This window comes from Microcebus murinus, chromosome X, assembly GCF_040939455.1.
Source record: "Microcebus murinus isolate Inina chromosome X, M.murinus_Inina_mat1.0, whole genome shotgun sequence".
NCBI classification, from domain to species: Eukaryota; Metazoa; Chordata; class Mammalia; order Primates; family Cheirogaleidae; genus Microcebus; species Microcebus murinus.
Window position 1 is genome coordinate 19,990,052 of NC_134136.1, and position 24,685 is coordinate 20,014,736.

General features: G+C 36.5%; 1 pseudogene; it reads left to right on the top strand.

The window, feature by feature from the left end:
• Nucleotides 1-23,648: 23,648 nt before the first annotated feature.
• On the top strand, nucleotides 23,649-23,896 carry LOC142865983 (uncharacterized; annotated as a pseudogene).
• The last annotated feature ends 789 nt before the right edge of the window (nucleotides 23,897-24,685 follow it).

Sequence of the window (24,685 nt, forward strand, 5' to 3'; positions counted from 1 at the left end):
TTTTTAAAGCATTATAAATCAAATCATTAAACAGCACTAATATTTTTATTATTCCAGCAGGAAAAATATTTGTTACTATTACTATAATTCCAATGAAAGAATCTTACAATGCAGTCATCCTCCTTAGTACTCACTTTAAAAGAAACAAATATATGATATAATATATGGTCAGTTTAAAATGAGGTTGAAACATATACAAACACATGTGTTCTAGGTTTTCCTTTGTTTCCTTCAACCTTGCATTCTCAATATTGGTGATAAAAAATTTTAGAGTATGTATTAACTTACTCAGAAAATGTATTGATTTAATTTTATACAATACAGTCATCATTCAATGATAAATATAAAAATCAATAGAGAAGAAAATACAGCAGATTATATATGAAGTTAATATCCTGATACCAAAACCAGATTTAGTATAAAAGAATAAAAACTACATACCAATATCACTCATGAACACAGATACAAAAATCTTTCAACAAAGCATGAGCAAATAGAATGAATCTTGGGATGCAGTGTATTTCCAGAAATTTGTCTATTTCCACTATCCTTTTCATTTAATGTTCATAAATATTTTCATATTATTCATAGATGATATTTTGTATTTCTGTGAATTCAGTTGAAATATTGCCTTTTTCAATTTTTTTGTTGAGCTTATTTGGGTCCTTTGTTTTCTACTCCTGCTTAATCTAGCAAGAGGTCTATCAATTTTATCTTTTCAAAGAACCAAATTTGTTTCCTTTATCCTTTGTATTTTTGTTTTGTTTTCCATTTTGTTTAGTACTCTGTCATTAATGATTTCTTTTCTTCTCCAGGCTTTGTGATTGTCTTACTCTTCCTTTTCTATTTCCCTGGGACATGTCATTAGATTGTTGATTTGTGATCATTTCCCTCAAGGTGGCTTTTGCTGAATCCCATGGATTTTTATAGCATGTGTCCCCTTTCTCCTTCATTTTGAGGAATCATTTTACTTTCTTCTTTTTTTTTTTGTTTTTTTGTTTTTAATTTTATTTTTTTATTTTTATTTTTATTTTATTATTTCGGCATATTATGGGGGTACAGATGCTAAGGTTTGAATAAATGCCCATTTACCCCCCGCCCAACAAAAGTCTCAGTCTCCATCATGACCATCCCCCAGATGGTGCACATCTCACTCATAATGTATGTATATACCCGCCCCCTCCCTCCTCCCACCTGCCCAAAACCTTGTTAATGTAGTACCTATGTGTCCACTTAGGTGCTACACAGTTAATACCAGTTTGCTGGAGAATATATCTGGTACTTGTTTTTCCATTCTTGGGATACTTCACTTAGTAGTATGGGTTCCAGCTCTAACCAGGAAAATATAAGATGTGCTATATCACCATTGTTTCTTAGAGCTGAATAGTACTCCATGGTATACATATACCACATTTTATTAATCCATTCTTGGATTGATGGGCACTTGGGCTGTTTCCACAGCCTTGCAATTATGAATTGTGCAGTTATAAATATTCGAGTGCAGGTGTCTTTTTTGTAGAGTGTCATTGGATCCTTTGGGTAGATGCCCAGCAATGGGATTGCTGGATCAAATGGTACATTCACCTGTATCGCTTTAAGGTATATCCACATTGCTTTCCACAGAGGTTGAACTAGTTTGCAGTCCCACCAGCAGTGTAGGAGTGTTCCTCTCTCTCTGCAACCACGCCAGCATTTATTGTTTGGAGATTTTTTGATAAAGGCCATTCTCACTGGGGTTAAGTGATATCTCATTGTGGTTTTGATTTGCATTTCCCTGATGATTAGAGATGTTGAGCATTTTTTCATATGTTTGTTGGCCATGCTTCTGTCTTCTTTAGAAAAGTTTCTGTTCATGTCCTTTGCCCACTTTTTAATGGGGTTATTTGATTTTTTCTTCCTAATTTTCGTGAGTTCTAAGTATATTCTAATTATCAGTTCTTTATTGGAGGCATAGGATGTAAAATTTTCTCCCATTCTGTAGGTTGTCTGTTTACTTTCATGACTATTTCTTTGGCTGTGCAGAAGCTTTGTAGTTTGATTATGTCCCATTTATTTATTTTTGTTGCTGCTATGATTGCCTTTGGGGACATCTTTATAAACTCTTTGCCCAGGCTAATGTCTAGGAGAGTGTTTCCAACTTTTTCCTCTAGAGTTCTAATAGTTTCATACCTTAGGTTTAAGTCTGTTATCCAGCGTGAGTTGGTTTTTGTGAGAGGTGAAAGGTGTGGGTCCTGTTTTAGCCTTCTACAGGTGGCTATCCAGTTTTCCCAGCACCATTTATTGAAGAGGGATTCTTTTCTCCAGCGTATGTTTTTGTCTGCTTTGTCAAAGATTAGATGGCTATGTGAGGATGCTTTTGTATCAGGATTCTAACATCTGTTCCACTGGTCAATATTTCTATTTTTGTGCCAATACCATATTGATTTAATTACTACAGCTTTGTAGTATAGTTTCATATCTGGCATATTAATACCTCCCATTTTGTTTTTGTTGCCTAGAATTGCTCTTGATATTCGGGGTCTTCTTTGGTTCCATTCGAAGAGCAAAATTATTTTTTCTATAAGTCCATTATTTCTTTATGAATTTTCTGTTTGGAGGATCTGTCTCGTGCCGTCAGTGGGGTGTTGAAATCTCTGGCGATTGTGGATTTGCTATTAATTCATTTGCTTAGCTCCAGTAAGGTTTGCTTTATGAATCTGGGTGCACGTAAGTTGGGTGCATAGATATTTAAAATTGTTATCTCTTCTTGTTGGACTGTGCCTTTCACCATTATATAATGACCCTCTTTGTCTTTCACTACTTTTGTTGGTTTAAAAACTAAATCGTCTGCAATTAGAACTGCCACGCCAGGCTTCTTTTGGCTTCTATTTGCTTGGAATATTGATCTCCACCCTTTTATTTTTAGTCTATATGCATCCTTGCAGGTTAGATGTGTTTCCTGAAGACAGAATATACTTGGCCTGTATTTTCTTATCCATTCAGCCAGCCTATGTCTCTTGAGTGGAGAGTTTAAGCCATTCACATTTATTGAGAGAACTGATAGTAAGGTAGATTACTGATCATTCTGTTGGGTTGGATGTTGTTGCTATGATTTGTGTCTTGAGCCATTATAATATCTGGCCTTTAATATCTTTGGGTTTTGGTTGTTTTTATATTCGTGGGTTATTATTATGCTGTTGGGTGCATAACGCTGTTTTAAGTACTTCCTGTAGGGCTGGTCTTGTCTTGGTGAATACTCTGAGCCTTTGCTTGTCTGAGAATGTTTTTATTTCTCCTTCATATAAGAAGCTTAGTTTTGCAGGGAATAATATTCTAGGCTGGGCATTGTTTTGTTTCAAAAGAGTGAGAATGGGGCCCCAGTCTCTCCTTGCTTGTAAAGTCTCATTAGAGAAGTCTGATGTTATTCGAATTGGCTTTCCCTTGTATGTGACTTGCTCCTTTTGTCTTACAGCTCTTAGAAGGGCCTCTTTAGTTGATACTTTGGTCAGTCTGATGACTGCAGATCGTGACGTCTTCCTGTTTGTGTTGAATCTTCCAGGGGTCCTCTGAACTTCTTGAACTTGTATATCAAGATTTTGAGCAAGGCCTGGGAAATTTTCCTCTATTACATTTTCAAACAGCTTGTCCAACCCTTGAGTGTTGCCTTCTTCCCCTTCTGGTAACCCTATGACCCTCACATTAGGTTTCTTCACATAATCCCACAGCTCTTGTAGGCTTTGCTCTTTTCTCTTGTTTCTCTGCTCTATTTCTGTGACTGATTTCTTTAATTGGAGGGTGTTATCTTCAAGCTCTGAGATTCTTTCTTCTGTTTGATCTACCCTGTTCTTGAGACTTTCCACTGTATTTTGTAGTTCCTTGAATTGATTCTTCATTTCCAGGAGTTTGGTTACACTTTTCTTCATTGCGTCTATTTCTTTTCCCATATCCTGGAGGCTTTTTGTGGTTTCTTTGTGTTGGTTATTGAGTTGTTGTTGCAGCTGGGTGAATGTTCTTATGATCCACATACGAAATTTCTCTTCTGTCATATTGGTTGCCTGATTTTGGTTGGTGTCTGTTTCTAGGTGGCTGGTGCTCCTCTTTGGGGGTGTGTTTTCCGTTTGGTTCTTCATATTTCCTGAGTTCCTTCGCTGATTTCTTCCCATGTCGATCAGTTGTTGTTTCTTTCCTTAAGTTATTGTTTGGGTATTCACACACCTTGTTTAGTTTCTGAGGCGTTAGGTGGTGTCTGTGGTTGAAATTGGACCACTGCCTGTATATTGAGTCAGTGGGTGCTCTGGAAAGGCTGTGAAAGATGCCGTCCCTGTCAGTAGGTGGCATTTGCTTGGAGGAACAGGCTATACTGTTGATTTTGTGTCCTGTTATCTGCTCTTGTTCGGGGAGGAGCTGGGTGCGGTAAGCCTGCCCTCAGGCCATTAGCAGGGGTCAAAGTTCTGTCCTCTGCTTCCAGGGAAATCTGTCAGGGCGGGACTGGAATGTTCCTGCTCAGCCAAACAGTCTGCTTGAGGAGTTGGGGCTGTCTGAGACTCGCAGTCTGGTGCAGGCCTTGCTTCTTTCCACCCTCCCCAACTCCGCAGCTACTCCTGGGCCTCTGCCAGCAGGCCAGACCACAAGCCACCAGGCCTCCCCGGACTGTGATGCCGGCGGGGAGTTTCCCTGCATAGGAATGCCACCTGGGTTGGGCGCACGGCCTCCTCCTGGGAGGAGGGTTGCCGTCTAGGACGCCAATCCACCCCTGGAGGCACACATACCTCAGTAGGCTGTTCTCGTATAACCCTTCTGTGACCCGGGCAATGCTAGCCCTCGGTGCAGGGGATCTGGTCTGCAGTCTGACCTCTGGGTCCCAGAATTCAAACTGTATCCCCACCAGGGAGAGGATTTCTGGTCCCAATTCACCCACAGGGAGCCCAACCTGGGTCTATGTCTCTCAGCCTCTGAGTTGGCACCGTTCTCCTGGGAACACCATGGCAGCAGCACCTGGGAGGGCGGGCAGGTAGGGAGCTCACAGTCTGAGTTCCCCTGAGTCAGGTGTAGGGTCCCAAACGGGAAGGTCCCGTTCCCTGGAGGTGCCTCTGGCTGGTGGCTCTATTGTCTCTCTGGGCAGCCGCGGGTAGGGTCGGCAGAGGGGAGGAGGAGGCAATATCTTGCCTGCCACGCAGCTTGGGTCTGTGCACACGGAGGTGCCCAGAGGAAGTTGGGAACCTGGTGCCACGTCTGCTACAGGCTCACCGCTGGCTGGCAGCGGCGGTCTCTGGGCTGGTGTCTGCAGGTCTCTCCACCCGCTGGGGAGCCCACCAGCAGTCCCAAATGCAGGGGAGGGGAAACAGGAAATCCACCTACCCTTGCCGCTGGTCTCCGGGCTCAGCCTCCAGTTCTCCTCTGCAGCCTCCTCCCGTAGAGTCTCCCGGGGTCTCAGGTACCCTTCCTTCCGGCCCTTGTCCACTGTATGCTCTTCTTCTTGTTTCTTTCCTCTAATTTCTGCTAGAATCTGTCTTTTCTGCAGAGACACTCTGTCTGGCGGTGTTATTCATCCGCCATCTTGCTCTGCCCCCCTGATTTTCTTCTTAATTGTGTTATTGACCCAATACTCATTTAGAAGCAGGGTGTTTAATTTCCAAGAATTCATGTAGATTTGAGTGTTTCTATTGCGGTGAATTTGTAGTTTTATTCTGCTGTCGTCTGAAAAGCTATGTGTTATGATTTTGGATTTTTTCAATTTGTTGGGACATGTTTTGTGGCCTAAGATATTATCCATATTGTAGAACATTCCATGTGCTGATGAAAATAATGTGTATTCAGTAATTTGGAGGTAAAATGTTTCTAAATGTCTGGTAGGCCCATTTGTTCTAGAGTAGCACTCACATCAAGTCTTTCTTCATTTACTTTCTGCTTCGATGATCTTTCCAGTTCTGTCAGTGGGGTATTGAAGTTCCTGGCAATTCCAATGCTGCTGTTTGTCTCTTTTCTTAGATCTAGTAGAGTTTGCCTTATCCAAACTAGGTGCCCCTGTGTTAGGTGCATAAATATTAATATTTTAGATTACTATGTCTTATTGATTTGCTTCCTATATCATTATGTAATTACCATCTTTGACTGTCTTTACTATTGTTCATTTCAAGTTAATTTCATTTGATATATCAATGGCTACATCTGCTTTCTTTTGGTATCCACTTGCATGGAATATTTTTTTCCATCCCTTAACCTTGAATATGTTGAGTACCTTTGGGTCACATGTGTTTCCTGGAGACAGAAGATACTTCAGTTGTATTTTTTCATCCATTCAGCCAGCCTACATCTCTTGAGTGTAGCATTCAAACTATTCATATTGATTAATAGAATTGATATGTGGGATGGATTTCTCTTCATCCTGTTTGGTAGCACATTATTGTTTGTTTTACTTCTTGTGCTATTGTTTTATATGAGCACTGAACTTTAGTTTTTGAGTCTTGTTACACTGGTGGGTGTCTATTGGCTTGACCCATGTATAATGTGGTTCTGAGTATTTCCTGCAGGGCATGTCTCATCTTGAAAAAAATCTTTCACTGTTTGCTCATCTGGAAAATTCTATATTTCTCCTTCATATAAGAAACATAGTTTTTCAGGATACAAAATTCTAGGCTAGCAGCTGTTATTTTTTAAGATTGAAAATAAGGATTCAATCCCTTCTGTCTTGTAGGGTCTCAGTTGAAAAGTCTGCAGTAAACCTGATGGGCTTTCCTTTTAAGTTACTTTATATTTTTGCCAGTCTGATGACTATGTATCTTGGTGATTTCCTCTTTGCAATGAATCTCTCCGGTGTTTGGTTAGCTTCTTGTACTTGAATATCTAAATCTCTAGCAAGTCCAGGGAAGTTTTCCTCAATTATTTACTCAAATAAGGTTTCTAGGCCCTGTGTGTCTTCTTCTTCCCCCTCATGTATGCCTATGATTCATATATTTGGCGTTTTACAGAATCTCATAGATTTTGTAGGCTTTGTTGATTCCTTTTAGTTCTCTGCTCTTTATTTTTGGCTGACTGAGTTAATTCAAAGGAGTTGCTTTCAATTTCTGAGATTCTTTCTTCTTTCTGGTCTAGTCTATTCTTACAACTTCCTACTGTGTTTTCTATTTTCTTAAATTAATTTTTATTTTCCAGAAGTTCAGTTTTTTTTTTTCATATGTCAATCTCTTTAGTGTATTTTACATGGATTTTCTATATCATTTTTTTGATTTCTTTGAGTTGGTTTTTCATTTTATTTTGGATTTCATTGCACTTCCTTACAATCTATGTTTGGAATTTTTATCCATCATTTCAATGTTTTTGTTTTGGTTGGTATCCATTGCTAGAGAGCTGGTGTTCCTATATGGGCGTGTCCTTTTGATCGGATTTTTTTATACTTCCAGAATTCTTTTACTTGTTCCTTCTTATCTGGATTTGGTGAGCCTGCACTCAGGCTTTTTTTTTGAGACAGAGTCTCGCTTTGTTGCCTAGGCTAGAGTGAGTGCCGTGGCGTCAGCCTAGCTCACAGCAACCTCAAACTCCTGGGCTCAAGCGATCCTTCTGTCTCAGCCTCCCAAGTAGCTGGGACTACAGGCATGAGCCACCATGCCCGGCTATTTTTTTCTATATAATTAGCTGGCCAATTAGTTTCTTTCTATTTTATAGTAGAGACGGGGTCTCGCTCTTGCTCAGGCTGGTTTCGAACTCCCGACCTCGAGCAATCCACCCGCCTCGGCCTCCCAGAGAGCTAAGATTACAGGCGTGAGCCACCGCGCCCGGCCTTGTAAGTTAGCTTTTTCAGCAGGATTCAAAAGTCTGTTCCCAGCTTCTGGGGAAAGCCTCCAGGGAGAACTTGAAGTTGCTCTATCTAGCCAGAAAATCTGCTCCTTGAGGCAGAGCCATCTGAGGTTCACAATCTAGCTGTGAAGACCAGGTTTTGCTCTTCTCCCTCCCCCCTACTCTGTAGTCTCCCCTTGACATCTATCAGTAGGTGAGAGCTCAAATTAGCTGAGCTCCTCTGCAATGGCCCTGGGGACTGGTAGCTTCCTAGCCCAGGATCCCACCCTGGCATGAGAACATGGCCTTCCTGTTGGGGGAGGGCTCATCTGTGAGTGCACTGCAGCTGGTACCCACATTGCACTCTCTTTTCAGTTCTGCCCATGTGGGCTCCTTCATCTCCCAAATAACTTCACAAATATTCTTTCTGTGCCCCAAGCAACATGATCAAGTCCTGGGGGTACAGGATCTGGCCTACAGGCCTGTCCCTGAAGATCAATCCCTGACCATGCCAGGGAGAATTATGCTGATCCCGAGTTGTCTATGGGATTCTAAAGCAGGTTTGATGCCCCTTTGATTCAAAGTATACCTGCTCTGATGGAGCAGCCTGGCAAGCAGCACCAGGGAAGGCCAGTGAGCAGGGAGATCACAGTCTGCACACCCATTAGTCCTCTACAGGTCTTTAAAAGGAAAAGTTTGAGCCCCTCTCTGTGGAACCCTGATGTGGTGTGTGCACCAACAGGAGGATGCAGCAGCTCCTGAGAGCCCTGGTTCAATCTCTGTTAGCAACCACATATGGAGGAGAGGAAATGGAGGAAATGTGTCTGGATGGAGGAAAGTTATCACTCTGGTAATCTCTGTCCCTCTTTCTATAGGGCAGCCCACCTGGAATATCCAGGCTCTGGGGTCACACTGATCTCCTGGGATGAAATAGCCCCGTATATCTCCTGCAGTCCAGGCCAGAACTGGGAAATGTTTGTATGAGAGTCAGAGAGATGAAAACGGATGGGCTTAAGCCCTCTAGGAAGGGCAACAGGTGCATGGTGGGTTGAAATGCAATATGGTACCTGCCATCTTGGCTTGGTTCTGTGGTAATGGGAAACACCCCAAGGGGGATGGAAGCCTGCTCTGTTCTCAAGAAGCTCCCAGTTCACTGGTAGCATCATTTTGGGGGCTCATAAGGGTAGAAAGGCTCTCCAGCAGCTCAGGAGCCTACTGGCTGCTAGGGATGTGTGGGAGGCAGAAACACACTGCTCCACCTACCCTTTTCACTGGACTCCAAGCCTTTCAGGGACTGTCCTCTGCCAATATATTGCTCCTTCTAGTTCTGTTCTGCAAATTCTTCCCATAGAATCTCTTATAGGTTCTGGCACTTTCCCCTCCAAATTACACCATATCTATGATTGTTTGTTTATTTGCTTTCTACTTTTTCATCTGAAACTTTTTCTTCTTTCTGAGATGATCTGGCAGCTAGTATCTCTGCTCAGTCATCTTGTCTCTTGCACTTACTTACTGTAAAAAAAAGAGATACTTCATTAAATTTCTTAAACTGCCTATTTATGTCCAAAGACCACCAGTAATAATGTAGTATCAATGAAGTAGACAAAATTCTACACCTCTAGCAATAATTTTAGAAATAGCTATTATCATTACTAGTTCCTTATTGTTATTAATAATTGAGAAAGTATAAGTGAGCTATTTTTCAGGGTTAGCATGGATTGAGATATATTAAAACTACAATGTGTGCGATTGTAAAACATGAGAAAAAGTATTGGTTTCAATCAAAATAACTTTATTGAAAGCTCATTTATAATGTATCATTTCACATATGCCATTCTAAGCTTAGTAAATTATTCAGTGCCATAGAAATAGCCAGGATAGTTTGATTTCAGCAAGGCATTTCTTTAAGCAATAAAGTGAAAAACATATTACAAAAAGTAAAATAAATATAGTTGTCACAATCATTTTAAACCCAGTAAAATTTATATGTAATTGACCATAGCAAAAAATATTCCTTTTTAAATAGGTACTATCACTTCACATCTTATTTATATACTGTCAATTATTAATTCCTCAAGAAGATAATTAGATGCCTCAATGAATTACAACATAACAGTACCTTATTTTAAGTTATTTAAGTTGCATTGTAATGAAATTATAGTAGTTCTGACATATTTAATTTGTTTTTTTCTTTATTATGTGGCAGAGAACAATTTTTTAAAAATCCTCTTTTTTCCTCATAGAAGAGAAGGTGCTAAACTTTCCATTTACAACGCAAATAGAGCCATAGAATTACAAGCCAAAACATGCATTTGAAAGAATGAGGATTTACTTTCACAATAAAAATAAAACAAGAAGTGTCAAAGTGAAATGTCACAGATATCAACTGTCAAATTTAGTACTTAAGGACATCAGACATTTCATACTTAATAACCTATATGCATATCTACAAATATTTCTGTATGTAACCATTTATTTTTATGTCAAGTTGATCATTTTTAAAAATCATTTTATTATGGTACAATTGGCATACAAAAAACATACATTTATATTTAAACTGATAATACTCTAGTCTCCAACTCTAATCTATCACCACATGGATCATTCTACCCTACTTTTCTAGCTTATTTGTAATCTCCAACAGCAAGAAATGTTGGTTCTCACCAATCAACATCAATTTTCTTATTTTTTCAATTTCAGTACAAATACTTCTCATAAGTATTAGCTCATGCCCCCTTGGGAAACAACTTTATCAACTAGAGTACAGTGCATGTATATATTTCCTTTTTTGTTAGTCTTAAGTTTCTTCATTAGCTTTATAGCTAATACCTTTTGAGGTATAATCCACATGAGAATAAAAAGGTTAATGGTTGATGGCCAGGCATGGTGGCTCACATCTCTAATCCTAGCACTTTGGGAGACAGAGGAGGGAGGATTGCTTGAGATGAGGAGCACAAGAATAGTCCGGGTAAGAGGTAGACCCAGTCACTACAAAAAACAGAAAAATTAGCTGGGAATGATGGCACATGTCCTAGGTACTTGAAAATATGAGGCAGGAGGATTGCTTTAGCCCAGAAGTTTGAGGTTGCAGTGAGCTATGATGATGCCATTGCATTCTAGCCCAGGAGACAGAGCAAGAACCTGTCTCAAAAAAAAAAGAAAGAGGCCGGGCGCGGTGGCTCACGCCTGTAATCCTAGCACTCTGGGAGGCCGAGGCGGGCGGATTGCTCAAGGTCAGGAGTTCAAAACCAGCCTGAGCGAGACCCCGTCTCTACCATAAAAATAGAAAGAAAATTAATTGGCCAACTAATATATATAATATAAAAATCAGCCGGGCATGGTGGCTCGTGCCTGTAGTCCCAGCTACTCGGGAGGCTGAGGCAGGAGGATCGCTCGAGCCCAGGAGTTTGAGGTTGCTGTGAGCTAGGATGACGCCACGGCACTCACTCTAGCCTGGGCAAGAAAGCGAGACTCTGTCTCAAAAAAAAAAAAAAAAAAGAAAGAAAGAAAAAGAAAAGAAAGAAAGAAAGAAAGAAGGAAAGAAAGAAAGAAAGAAAGAAAGAAAGAAAGAAAGAAAGAAAGAAAGAAAGAAAGAAAGAAAGAAAGAAAGAAAGAAAGAAAGAAAGAAAGGAAGGAAGGAAGGAAGAAAGGAAGGAAAGATTAGTTGTTGCCTGGGATTTCTGGAGAGGGAAGAATGAGTAGATTGAGCATATAAGCTATTTAGGGCAGTGAAACTACTCTGTACAATAATTTAGTGATAGATACATGCCATCATACATGTGCCCACATCCATAGAATGTATAACATAATGATAAAACCATACAGTAGACTGAGGATTTTAGTTAATAATAATGTATCAATATTGGCTCATTAATGTAACACATGTACTTCCTGTTAACTTTTTTTCTATAAACCTTAAAGTGCTGAAAAATTTGTTTAGTATTTTTTAAATCAAAAGAAAAAGAAGTAGTGAAGTACTGATTAATGCTACTCAGCATGAAAGAACCTTGAAAAGTTTGTGCTAAGTGAAATAATATTGTCACAAAATATCACAACCTTTTATAATTTTATTTACATAAAATGCATAGCAAAGCAAAGATGTAGACACAGAAAATAAATCAATGGTTACCTAAAATTTGGTAGGGAAATGCATAGGGAATTGATTGGTAGTGGGTAGAAGGATTTCTTTTTAGAGTAATAAAAATTTTTCTTGAATTAGGGTATTGCTGATGGCTGCACAATTTTACGAATATACTAAATACTTCTGATTTATAAACTTTAAAGGAATGAATTTTATGGTATGTGAATCATATCTCAAAAAGGTATTAGTTATAAAGCTAATGAGGAAACTGTGAGGTGAACAAAAAGGGAAATATACATACAGTGTACTCTAGTTAATAAAGTTGTTTCCCATGGGAACATGGGTTAATGTATTGCTTTTTTAGTATGTCATACCATTAAAATTACACAGTATGTAGCATTGTCAGATTTGTTTATTTCGTTTAGTATTATGCATTTAAGATCTTTCTTTGTCTATTTGTGTCATGCCAGTTCTTTTCTCTTTTTTTAATTACTGAATATTCCATTCCATGGATGTGCCACAGTTTGCTTACCATTTACCTATTGAAGGTCATCTTAGTGGCCTCCACATTCTTTGCTATTTTGAAAAAATATGCTAAAAACTTTAATGTGCAGATTTCTCTGTAAACATAAAATTTCAACTCCTTTGGGTAAATACTCAGGATCAGGATTGCTGGATCATAGAGTAAGACTGTGTTTAGTTTTATAACAAGCTGCCACTCTGTCTCCCAACTGTCTATGTTTTGTGTTCCTACCAACAGTGAAAGAGTGTACCTGTTGCTCAACATCCTCATCATCATTTGATACTGTCAGTGTTTTAGATTTTGGCCATTCTGATGGGTGTAGTGGTGTTATATTATTTTAATTTTTAATTATCTAATTTTCTATGATGTTGAGAATCTTTTCATATGTTTATATCCCATGATGTATCTGTGTACCTTCCCTTGGGAGGTTTCTGTTCACATGTTTAGACAATGTTTTTCTTATTTTTGAGATTTAAGGGTTCTTTCATATTTCACATAGCATTCCTTTAACACATATGTGTTTTGCAAATATTTTCTCCTAGTCTGTGACTTGTCTTCTCATTCTTTTAACAGTGCCTTTCACAGAGAATGATTTTTAATTTTAATTTAGTATAAATTATCAATATTTTCCTTCATGTATCATGATTTTGGTGTCATATCTAAAATATTGTCACCTAATACAAGGTCATCTAGATTTCTTCCTAAATATTTTATAGGAGATTCATAGTTTTATATTTTACACTTAGATCTATCATTCATTTTGAATTGATTTTTGGGAAAGGTGTGAAAATTGTGTCTAGATTATTATTTTTCACAAGGGAATGTTCAGTTTTCCAGCACTATTTGTTGAAAAGAATATCCTTTTACTTATTCAATTTGGCTGTTTCACTCCTTTGTCAAAAATCAGTTGATTGGCCGGGCGCGGTGGCTCACGCCTGTAATCCTAGCTCTCTGGGAGGCCGAGGCGGGCGGATTGCTCAAGGTCAGGAGTTCAAAACCAGCCTGAGCAAGAGCGAGACCTCGTCTCTACTATAAATAGAAAGAAACTAATTGGCCAACTGATATATATATAAAAAATTAGCCGGGCATGGTGGCGCATGCCTGTAGTCCCAGCTACTCGGGAGGCTGAGACAGAAGGATCGCTCGAGCCCAGGAGTTTGAGGTTGCTGTGAGCTAGGCTGACGCCACGGCACTCACACTAGCCTAGGCAACAAAGTGAGACTCTGTCTCAAAAAAAAAAAAAAAAAATCAGTTGATTATATTAGTGTGAATCTGTTTAGTGCTCTCTATGTTGTTGTTATTATATTACTAGGACTTTCACTATTAATACATAGGATTGATGACAGAGGACATTTCCCTGATTTTCATTTTAGCAAAAAATAATCTAGTTTCTTCACATTAAGTATGCTTTAGCTGTGGGTTTTTTGTAGGTGCTCTCTATCGAGTTGAGTAATTTTCCTTCCATTCCTAGATTTCAGAGAAGTTTTATCATGAATCACTGTTGGATTTGGTCAAATGCTCTTTCTGCATCTATTGATATGATCATATAATTTTTATTTTTAGTCTATTGTTATGATGAATTATATCAATTACTTTTTCAAATGCTGAAACAGCCTTTCATACTTGGAGTATATTCCATTTGGTTGCAGTGTATAATTTTTTCTGCATTGTTGGATTCTATCTGCTAATATTTTGCTAAGCATTTTTGCATCTATGTTAATGAGAGAAACTGGTGCTTAGATTCCTTTTTTGTTATGGCTTTGTCTTGTTTGTATGTTAGAGTAATGTTGACTTTATAAAGTTAGTCAGAAATTATTCCCTCTGCTTTTATTTTCTGGAATTAATTGCATTGAGTTACTATAATTTGTATTGACTTTCCTTTTGTCTTTGTATTTCCCAAATCTTCTTTTTAAATAACTTCTTACATATGCAGCTCTTTCAAACATAACTCCCTTTCATAACAAAAGAACTCTGTTTATGTGTGGAGCCCAATGATTAGGGCTGACTGTTTATTGAAACTCTGCCATTGAGCTATGACCTTCACAAGTGCTTTTCAGTTTTGTTTTCCCCTCTTTTCCTTATTTTAGACTGGAAGGCTAGAGGGGGATGAAGTTATGTACTAATATTTCACTTATCACAGGTCAGTAAGGTGCTGATTAATTATCATTTGACTAAGGTCTGCTAAAATAATTTCTCTTGAGGGAAGCTCTTAATCAAATGAGAATTAATCAGTACCTAACTGACCTGTGAAAAGGGAAATATACATAAAGTAGTTTCACTGAATATATTTCTAAATGACTAAATTTTATCTACCCCTGCCAGAAGTTTGAGGGATTTTTCTGTAATAGTCTCTGTGAGAACCTGGTAGGATTTCCGGAGGAAAAACTAACAAAAAGTCTGTGGTCGTTCATAAGACTGTCTCTCAAAGTCTTTACCATAGAACTTGTTCACACCAAACATCCAGTAATTTGTCAATTATAGGCTAGGTTTTACTACTTTGGTAGTGGTTTCTGCTCTTGATCCTTTGCACCTTTAAGTGGTGATTCTCTGCATCCACCTGTCTGCCTCTCAAAGTTTTGGAGCAGGAATTTGCCCTATGACCTTAGTTCTCTAGTGTATACAAAAATAATTGTCGACTTTCAGTTTGATCATCTTTTTTCTTGTTATGGAGATGGGAGTGGCCATTTGGAAGCTCCTTACATTCCACATAAAAAACAAGAACTTCATTACTTTTGAAGAATGAATAATATACCCTTATGTTAATATACCAATGTTTGTATGTTCATTCATCAGCTGATAAACTTTTGGGTTGTTTGTACTTTTTAGTCAGTATGAATGATGATTCTATGAACATTCACATACAAGTTTTTCTGTGGGTATAAGTTTTTATTTCTCTAGGGTATATACATGGCAGTAGAATTGTTTGATTATATGGTAACCCTGTGGTTAAATTTTTGAGAAACAGTCACAATTTTTTTGAAAGTTGATGAATCACTTTATATTCCATCCAACAATTTATGAAGGTAAAAATTTCCTGACATTTTTGGCAAACTTTTCATTGTTGTTCTTTCAGATTATAGTCATTATATAATTCATAAATAAATATATCATAGTTTTTATTTATATCTCCCTAATAAAAATATTATTGAATATCTGATATATTCTTTGAAATCATCTATTCAATTCTTCTTCCCATTTTATTTGTATTAGTAGTCTTTTTATTGAGTTATATGTTCATTTTGCTAGAAGCAAGTCCTATATCATATATGACTTGCAAAATATTTCTTTCATTCTGTGAATCATATTTTCATTGGCATGTTATATTTACACATACTTATGGAGTTCAATGCAGTGTTTTGATACATTTATACATTGCAGAGTAACCAAATCAGAATAATTAAAAAATTATCACCTCAAACATTTTTAATTTAATTGTGACAAGAACATTCAAAATCTTTTTGTCCTGACATCTAGCTTTTTATTTCTAGAGACAGGGTCTTGATCTGTTTCCCAGGCTGATTGCAGTGGCATGATGATTGGTCACTGCAGTCTTCAAGCCCTACGCTCAGTGATGCTTCTGTCTCAACCTCCTAAGTAGCTAGAAGTATTGGTGTGTACCATCATGCACGTCTGATTTTTTTAATTTTTTTTTTTTTTTTTTTGTGCCTAGGCATTTCTTGAACTCCCGGCCTCAACTGATAGTCCTGCCTCAGCTTCCCAAAGTGCTGGGATTACAGGCATAAGCCACTGTGCCCAGCTTCTTCTAGCTATTTTTTAAATATATGATATTGTTAATGATAGTCAATTTACTGTCTAATAGAACACAAGAACTTATTCTTCCTCTCTAATTGTAACTTCCTATCTCTTGAACAACTTCTCACCATCATCCCCTCACCCCTCTCATCACCAGTATCTAGTAATGAGTGTTCTACTCTCTGCTTTTATCACATCAACTCTTATTTTTAAAATTTTTAGAACTCATATATGTGTGAGACCATGCTGTATTTGTGTATTTGTCTTTCTCTATTGGGCTTATTTAAATTAAGATGACATCCTCCAGGTTTTATCCAAGTGGTTATATAACAAAATTTCATACTATTTTATGGCTGGAACATTCCACTGTGTATATATACTATATATTCTTTATCAATTTATTCATTTTTGGACACTAGGTTTGATTTTATATCTCAGCTATTGTAAATAGTGCTGCAATAAACATGGGAGTGCAGCTATCTCTTCAAAATGTTGTTTCTCCTTCCTTTGGATATATATCCAGGAATAGTATTGATAAATAATATGGTAGTTCTACTTTTAGTTTTTGGAGGAAACTCTATGCTGTTTGTCATAGTGGCTGTTTTAATTTATAATACCACCAAAGGTGTGTAAATGTTCCATTTCTCCACATCTTGTCTAACACTTGTTTTCTTATAACCTTTTGATAGTAGCCATTCTAACTGGAATGAAGTGGTATCTGATTATGGATTAAATTTACATTTACTGATGATTGGTGGTGTTGGGTATTTTATTCAAGAATCTGTTGGTCATTTGTATATCTTCTTTTACTTTTTTATTTATTTCAGCATATTATGGGGGTATAGATATTTAGGTTACATATATTGTCTTTGCCCTGCCCGAGTCAGAAGTTAAAGTGTGTTCATCCATCAGATGGTGTGCACTGCACCCATTAGGTCTGAATATACCCATCCCCATCCCCCTCCCACCTGCCCAACATCCAATGAATGTTACTACTATATGTGCACTTACGTGTTGATCAGTTAAGTCAGTTAATATCAATTTGATGGGGAGTGCATGTGATCCTTGTTTTTCCATTTTTGTGATACTTCACTTAGTAGAATGGGCTCCAGCTCTATCCAGGATAATACAACAGGTGCTATATCACCATTGTTCTTTGTGGCTGAGTAGAACTCTATGGTATACATATACTACATTTTATTAATCCATTTATCTATTGATGGGCACCTGGGTTGTTTCCACATCTTTGCAATTGTGACTTGTGCTGCTATACACATTCAAGTGAAGATTTTTTTTTTTTTATAGAATGTCTTTTGTTCTCTTGGGTAGATGCCCAGTAATGGGATTGCTGGGTCAAATGGTAGTTCTACTTGTAGCTCTTTGAGGTATCGCCATATTACTTTTCACAGAGGTTGTATCTTCTTTTAAGAAATGTCTATTCTGAATCCTTACCCATTTTTTAATCAGTTGTTCTGTCTTTTTTATTTTTATTTATTTATTTTTGCTATTAAGTTCCTTATACATGCAGGATGCCAACCCCTTGTCAGATGTAGAGTTTGGAAATATTTTCTCCCATTTTTTTTTTTTTTTTACTTTGCTGTACAAAAGCTTTTTAATTTGATGTAATCTTTTTTATCTATTTTTACCTTTGTTGCCTTTTCTTTTGACCTCTTATATAAAGTGTGTTTACCTAGCCCAATTTTGTATAGAATTGTCCCTATAACTTCTTCTAGTAATTTCATAGTTTTAAGTTTTACATTTAAGTTCTTAATCCATTTTGAGTTTATTTTAGTAGGTGGTAGGAGAAAGGGGTCTAGTCCATTCTTCTTCACATAGATGTCCAATTTTCCCAGCACTATCCAGTGAGACTATCTTTCCCACGTGATTTCTTGGCAAATTTGTTGATAATCAGTTGGCTGTAGATGAATGGATTTATTTATGGGCTCTCTATCCAGTTCCATTGGTATACATATCTATTTTTATGCCTATACTACGCTGTTTTGGGTTGCTATAGTTCTGTAGTATATTTTAATATCAAGTGGTGTGATCCCTCTGGCTTTTTTTTTTTTCCTAGGATCCCTTTGGCTATTTGTGGTCTTTTATTTGCATAAGAATTTTAAGATTGCTTTTTACATTTCTGTAAAGAATGTCACTGATATTTTTATAGAGATTGCAGAAAATTTGTAAATTGCTTTGGGTAATATGGTCATTTTAACAATATTAATTCTTCCAATCCATGAACATAGGATATCTTTCCACTCATATCTTCAATTTATTTAATCAATGCTTTATAGTTTTCAATGCAGAGATCTTTCATCTCCTTGGTTAAATTCATTTCTAGGTATTTTTGTTGCTATTATAAAAAGAATTACTTTCACTATTAGTGTACAGAAATAAATGCTACTGATTTTTATTTGTTGATTCTTGTATCCTGTGACTCTACGTAACTTGTTTACTATTTCTAGCAGTTTTTTTTTTTTTTTTTTTTTTTGGTACAGTCTTTAGGATTATCTGTATATAATGTCATGACATCTGCAAACAGGGACAATTTGAATTCCTCATTTACAATTTAGATTTTTTCTCTTACACAATTTCTCTGGCTAGGACGTCCACTATATATTTCATAGGAGCAGTAAAAGTGGGCATGCTTGTCTTGTTTCTGCTCTTAGAGGAAAAGATTTCAGCTTTTCCCTTTTTAGTATGGTGCAAGCTGTGGGTCTTTCATATATGACCTTTATTGTGTTCAAGTATTTATAAAACTATTATACCTAATTTGTTGAGAGTTTTTATCATGAAAGGGTATTGAAACTTGTCAAATGCTTTTTCTGCGAATATTGAAATAATTATACATTTTTTCTTTCTTTTTTTTGTTAATGTGCTGTATGACATTTATTGATTTGCATATGTTGGACCATCCTTGCATCCCCAGCATGAATTCCACTTAATCATGGTAAATGATCTTTTTATGTTTTAGGGAAATTGGTTTGGCAGTATCTTGCTGAGAATTTTTGCATCTGTGGTCTTCAGGGATATTGGATTACACTTTTATTGTTGGGTCATTGTCTGATTTTGGAATCAGGATAGCATTGACCTCCTAAACTGTGTTTGAAAGTATTTCCTCCTCTTTAATTTTTGGAAATAGTTTGAGATTTTGTATTTGTTCTTCAAATGATTTTTAGAATTCAGTGAATTCATCAGGAACTGGGCTTTTTTTTTTTTTTTTGCTTTTTTTTTTTTTGCTTTTTGAGACAGAGTCTCACTTTGTTGCCCAGGCTAGAGTGAGTGCCGTGGCGTCAGCCTAGCTCACAGCAACCTCAAACTCCTGGCTCAAGCAATCCTCCTGCCTCAGCCTCCCAAGTAGCTGGGACTACAGGCATGTGCCACCATGCCAGGCTAATTTTTTGTATATATTAGTTGGCCAATTGATTTCTTTCTATTTATAGTAGAGATGGGGTCTCGCTCTTGCTCAGGCTAGTTTCAAACTCCTGACCTCGAGCAATCCACCCACCTCGGCCTCCCAGAGAGCTAGGATTACAGGTATGAGCCGCCGCGCCCGGCCTGGAACTGGGCTTTTTTAATGAAACATTTTTTATTATTGATTCCATTTTCTCACTCATGATTGGTCTGTTGAAATTTTTAATTTATGAATAATTTAATCTTTTTTGGTTTTGTGTGTCCAGAAATTTATTAATTTCTTTTATGTTCTAAATTTTATTGGTATATAGTTTTTCATAGTAGTCTCTTATAATCATTTGTATTTTTGTGATATTAGTTTTTTAACTATAATTTCATTATTTGGGGCTTTTCCCCCTTTTTCTTTGTTAGTCTAGCTAAAGGTTTGCTAATTTTGTGTATATTTAAAAAATGCAGTCTTCATTTTATTGATGTTTTGCATTGTTTTTAATCTCTAATTTGTTTATTTCTTCTCTAGTCTTTATTATTTCCTTCATTTTACCAATTTTGGATGGTTTAATTTGTTCTTATTTTCATGATGTCTTGAGGTGAATGGTTAGGTTGTTTATTAGAGAAATCTTTCTTCTTTTTTAAAATATAGGTATTTATTGATATGAACTTCCCTCTTGGAACTGCCTTTACTGTATCCCATAGGTTTTGATATGATGTGGTTTTATTCTAGTTTGTCTCAAGGAATTATTTTATTTATCCTTTTTAATTACTTTTTTGACCTATTGGTAATTTAGGAGCATGTTGTATTTATAAGGTTTTTGAAGTTTTTGTTGTATTATTCATTTCTAGTTTTATACGATTATGGTCCAAAAAGATCCGTGACATTATCTCTATCTTCTGAAACATGTTAAGAATTGTTTCGTGGCCTAATATATGGTCTATCTTGGAAAGTGTTCCAGAAACAGTTGAGAGTAATATGTATTTTGTAGCTATTTGATGGAATGTTTTGTAAATATCTTTTAGGTCCATTTTGCCTGTGATGTAGTTTAAGTCTGATGCTTCTTTGTTCTTTTTCCATCTAAATAGTTGGTCCATTATTAAAAGTGGGGTATTGAAGTCCCTGACTATTGTTGTATTGCAATCTATTTTTCCATTTTTATCTAATAATATTTGCTTTATATACCTGGGTGCTTTTATGTTTGGTGCATATATATTTATAATTATTATATCCTTTTTTGAATTTATCCCTTTATCATTATGTATAGACCTTCTTTTTCTCTTTTGGTAGTTTTTAATTTAAAGTATATTTTATCTTCTTTAAGTATGGCTACTCCTGCTCATTTTTGGTTTCTGTTTGCATAGACTATATCTTTTAACATCCCTTTACTTTCAGTCTGTGTGTCTTTAATGGTTAGGTGAGTCTCTTTTAGGCAACATATAGTTGGGACTTGTTTTTATATCCATTCGGTCTCTCTATATATTTTTTGCCCTTTTTAAATGGATTTAAGCACTATATTATGAATCTAAAACACTAAAAATGGAAGGATTATATATGCAGTAATGTAAATAATTTTTAAGAAATACATTGGAATTTATAGATCTAAATATATTTTGAAAGAGTCAACCTAGATGTCACTCTATATATTTTAATTAGAAAATTTAATCTATTGACATTCCAGGTTATTATTGATAGTTGAAAACTTACTCTTCCCCTTTTATTAACTTTTTTCTTGTTTAATAGATCCTTTTGTACTTTGTTCCTCTTGTCCTCTTCCTTCTGTAGTTCTAAGGTTTGTTTTTTTTTTTCTTTTTGCTATCTATTTCTCATTTCTGTATGTGTTTGAATGTCTATCATAGTGATTACTGTGTAGCTAATATAAAGAATCTTGTAGTTATAATAGACTAGTTTATGCTGATAACAAATTAACATTGGTCACTTAATAATATTCTATATTTTTCTCCTCATCCAGAGATTTTATTTTTTTTGCCTTAGTTTATTTGCCTTAGACATATTTATCTTTTGTGTATTCTTTGCCTAAGAATTGTAACTGTTGATATTTTTTATTTTTAGAATCTCAACCTTCATACTAGAGGATTGAAAGATTTACATAGCATCCTTTAAAGCACTGGGGTATTCTGGGTATGATTATGGATTTACCTATACTGTTGAATTTTATATTTTCATTTGTTTTGTTGATAGTCATTATTGTTCTTTTGTTTCTAGCTCTAGCATTCCTTTAATGATTTTTTGTGAGGTCAGTCTAGTGGTGCTTATTTACCTCAGGCTTTGTCTGGAAAGGTCTTCATTTCTCCTTTGTTTATGAAGAATATCTTTTCTGGATATAGTATTCTTGGCTGCCTTTTTTTTTCCCTTCAGAAATTTGAACATACAATCTTATTCTCTCTGGGCCTTGAAGGTTTCTGTTAAAAAATCTTCTAATAGTTTAATGGAGATTCTCTTATATGTGACTTGATACTTTTTCTCTTGCAGCTTTTAGTATTCTCTCTTTGTCTTTGATTTTTGATTTAATAATAATGTGTCTAGAAAGGGTATTTTTGAGTGATTGAATATCCTTGGTAACGTGTGAGCTTCTTGAATCTGGATATCTGAATCTCTCCCAAGACTTGGAAAGTTTTTAGCTATTATTTTGTTAAATAGGCTTTCCCTGCTTTTCTCCATTTTTGCTTCTGGCACACCTATAATGCAAATCTTTATTTATTTAATGATGACCTATAGACTTTTTTTTCATTCTTATTTACTCCTCTTTCTCTTCTTTCACTCTGATGGATTATTTCAAAAGACTTGTCTTCAAGTTCAGAATTATCTCCTTCTTCTTGATATAGTCTGTTGTTGAAATTCTCAATTGGATAATTGTATTTTTTATTTCATTCATTGAATTCTTCAGCACCAATATTTGTTTGATTCTTTTTATGGCATCTATATCTTTGTTAAACTTATCATTCAGACCATGATTTTTTTTCCTACTTACATTGAATTGTTTGTATGTATTCTCTCGTATCTCACTGAGTTCCCTTAATATCATTATTCTGAATTCCTTCTTAGGCAATTCATAAATTTCCAGTTTGGGGGGGAAGTCTGCTATTAAATAATTATTATTTTTTATTGTTTTTTTACTATTTCATGTTTCTAATGTCCCTACATTGATACCTTGCATCTAGTAAAAGAGTCACTTTTTTTTCAATATTATGGAAAGTGTGTCATTTGGGAATGATGTGTTGGCTTTGGTTCTGAATGCACTCAGTAGTATGGGCCCCAAACAAATTTATCATCAATAATCTTCATCTGTGATATCCCAGTGGCCTAGGATGTAGGAGTTTGTGATAGCCATGTTGTGGTTTTTCTAGGAATAGGGACCCTTGGTTAGTTGTCAAGCCCGGTGTCTTAGCATGCTGTGAGCAGGTTGGCTGTGTACTGGGCTTGATGGAAGGGTAGGACAAGACTGGGTATCATTGTGAAATCAGGGGCACACAAACTGTGTAGCTATCAAGGTTTCACTCCACTGGAGAGGGGCCCCTTCCAGGCCATCTGTGTTTGAGGGCACATGTGTGTATTGGCTAGGCAGCTGTGTGAGTCTTACTTGCTGTGCAGAACTGTCTTTTTCCTTGGGAGATGGAATCCCTCATAGATTCAATGTTGGAGTCTCAGTTTTTCCTTCAGGCCTAGGCTCTGGGAAACTGAGATATTGGTGCTACAGACACTCATATAAACATAGTAAAATGATGGTAGGACCTCAGAGATGGAAGGAGTTAGTGGCCACTGGGCCCCAGGGCAGGACTTACTCCAAATATGGGTCCAGATTCAAGATGGCACTATGTCATAACAGCTAAGGTTGTGGGAAATGGGAAGGCCAAGTGGGTTCCTGCTGTGAACAATGCAGTACATGAACTCCTGTAAACTGTCCACACTGGATTTGGGGCCTGTGAGGACTGAGGGAACCTTCCTATAGCAGTGACTGCTGGTATCTGTGGCAGTGATAGGGGTGGGTGAGAGAATTCAGCTTAACTTTTCCTCATAAGAAGATCCCCAGGGCTAAGCAGATCCTGGCAAAAGAGACGGTGAGACAGAGTCAGGAGGCTTTGATTCTCTTTGTATGATGCTATTGTAGGCTCTGCATCGCTTCTCGGCCTTTTGGCTAAGATCAAGTGTAGTATTGTAGGCTCTGCACTCTACAGGCATTTCAACACTTACCTAATAGTGTGTGGCATACATTGTCAGTCACTCCAGCAAACAAATGGTTGTTTATCTGTTATTTTCATCCCTTTTTCTTGGGGGAGTGAGCATAAAGAAACTCTAGTTGGTCATCTTGCTGACACTATTTAACCCATATATTTTTTTTGATTGTATGAGGGTGTAATTTTCAGTGCAAAAGGTTTAAATATTAAGTCACATTTATCCATTTTTCTCTTTTGTTTGTGATCTTGTAGCATGTAGTCATGTTTAAGAAATTGCTACCTAATCCAAGCTCAGAATGTTTACTTTTAAGAGTTTTTTTCTTTCTTTTAGGTTATCTAATACTATGCTATTTGCTTATATGATTTTTTTATCTTATAATATTACAAGGATAAAAATAGTTTGGTTAGATGGATGGCTTTTGAACTGCTTGAATCAAAGATATATGTGTGCCCATCACCCAGTTAGTGTACATTGTACCAACTAGGTATGATTTTACCAATCTGTTCCTCCCCCTCCCACCTACAAGATTTCTGTTGAGTTTTACTTCCATCTGCATACATGAGGGATGATCAGTTAGTTCTAATTTAATAGTGGGTGTATTTAGAGTTTGTTTTTCCATTCTTTCTATACTTCACTTAAGAGGATGTTCTCCAGTTCCTTCCAGATTGTTACAGAGGGTATTAATTCATTTTGTTACTTTTTTTATAGCTGAGTTGTACACCATGGCATACATATATCATACTTTTTTAATCCTCTCATGCATTGATGGGCACATGGGTTGATTCTATATCTTTGTTATTGTGAATATTGTCATTGCTACAATTAGTATTCTAATACAAGTGTCTAGTGCAAATATCTTTTTAACAAAATGATTTTTTTTCCTTTGGGTAAATACCCAATAGTGGTATTGCTAAATCAGATGGTAGGTCCTTTTAATTATTTGCATTATATCCACACTATTTCTATAGAGTTTGCA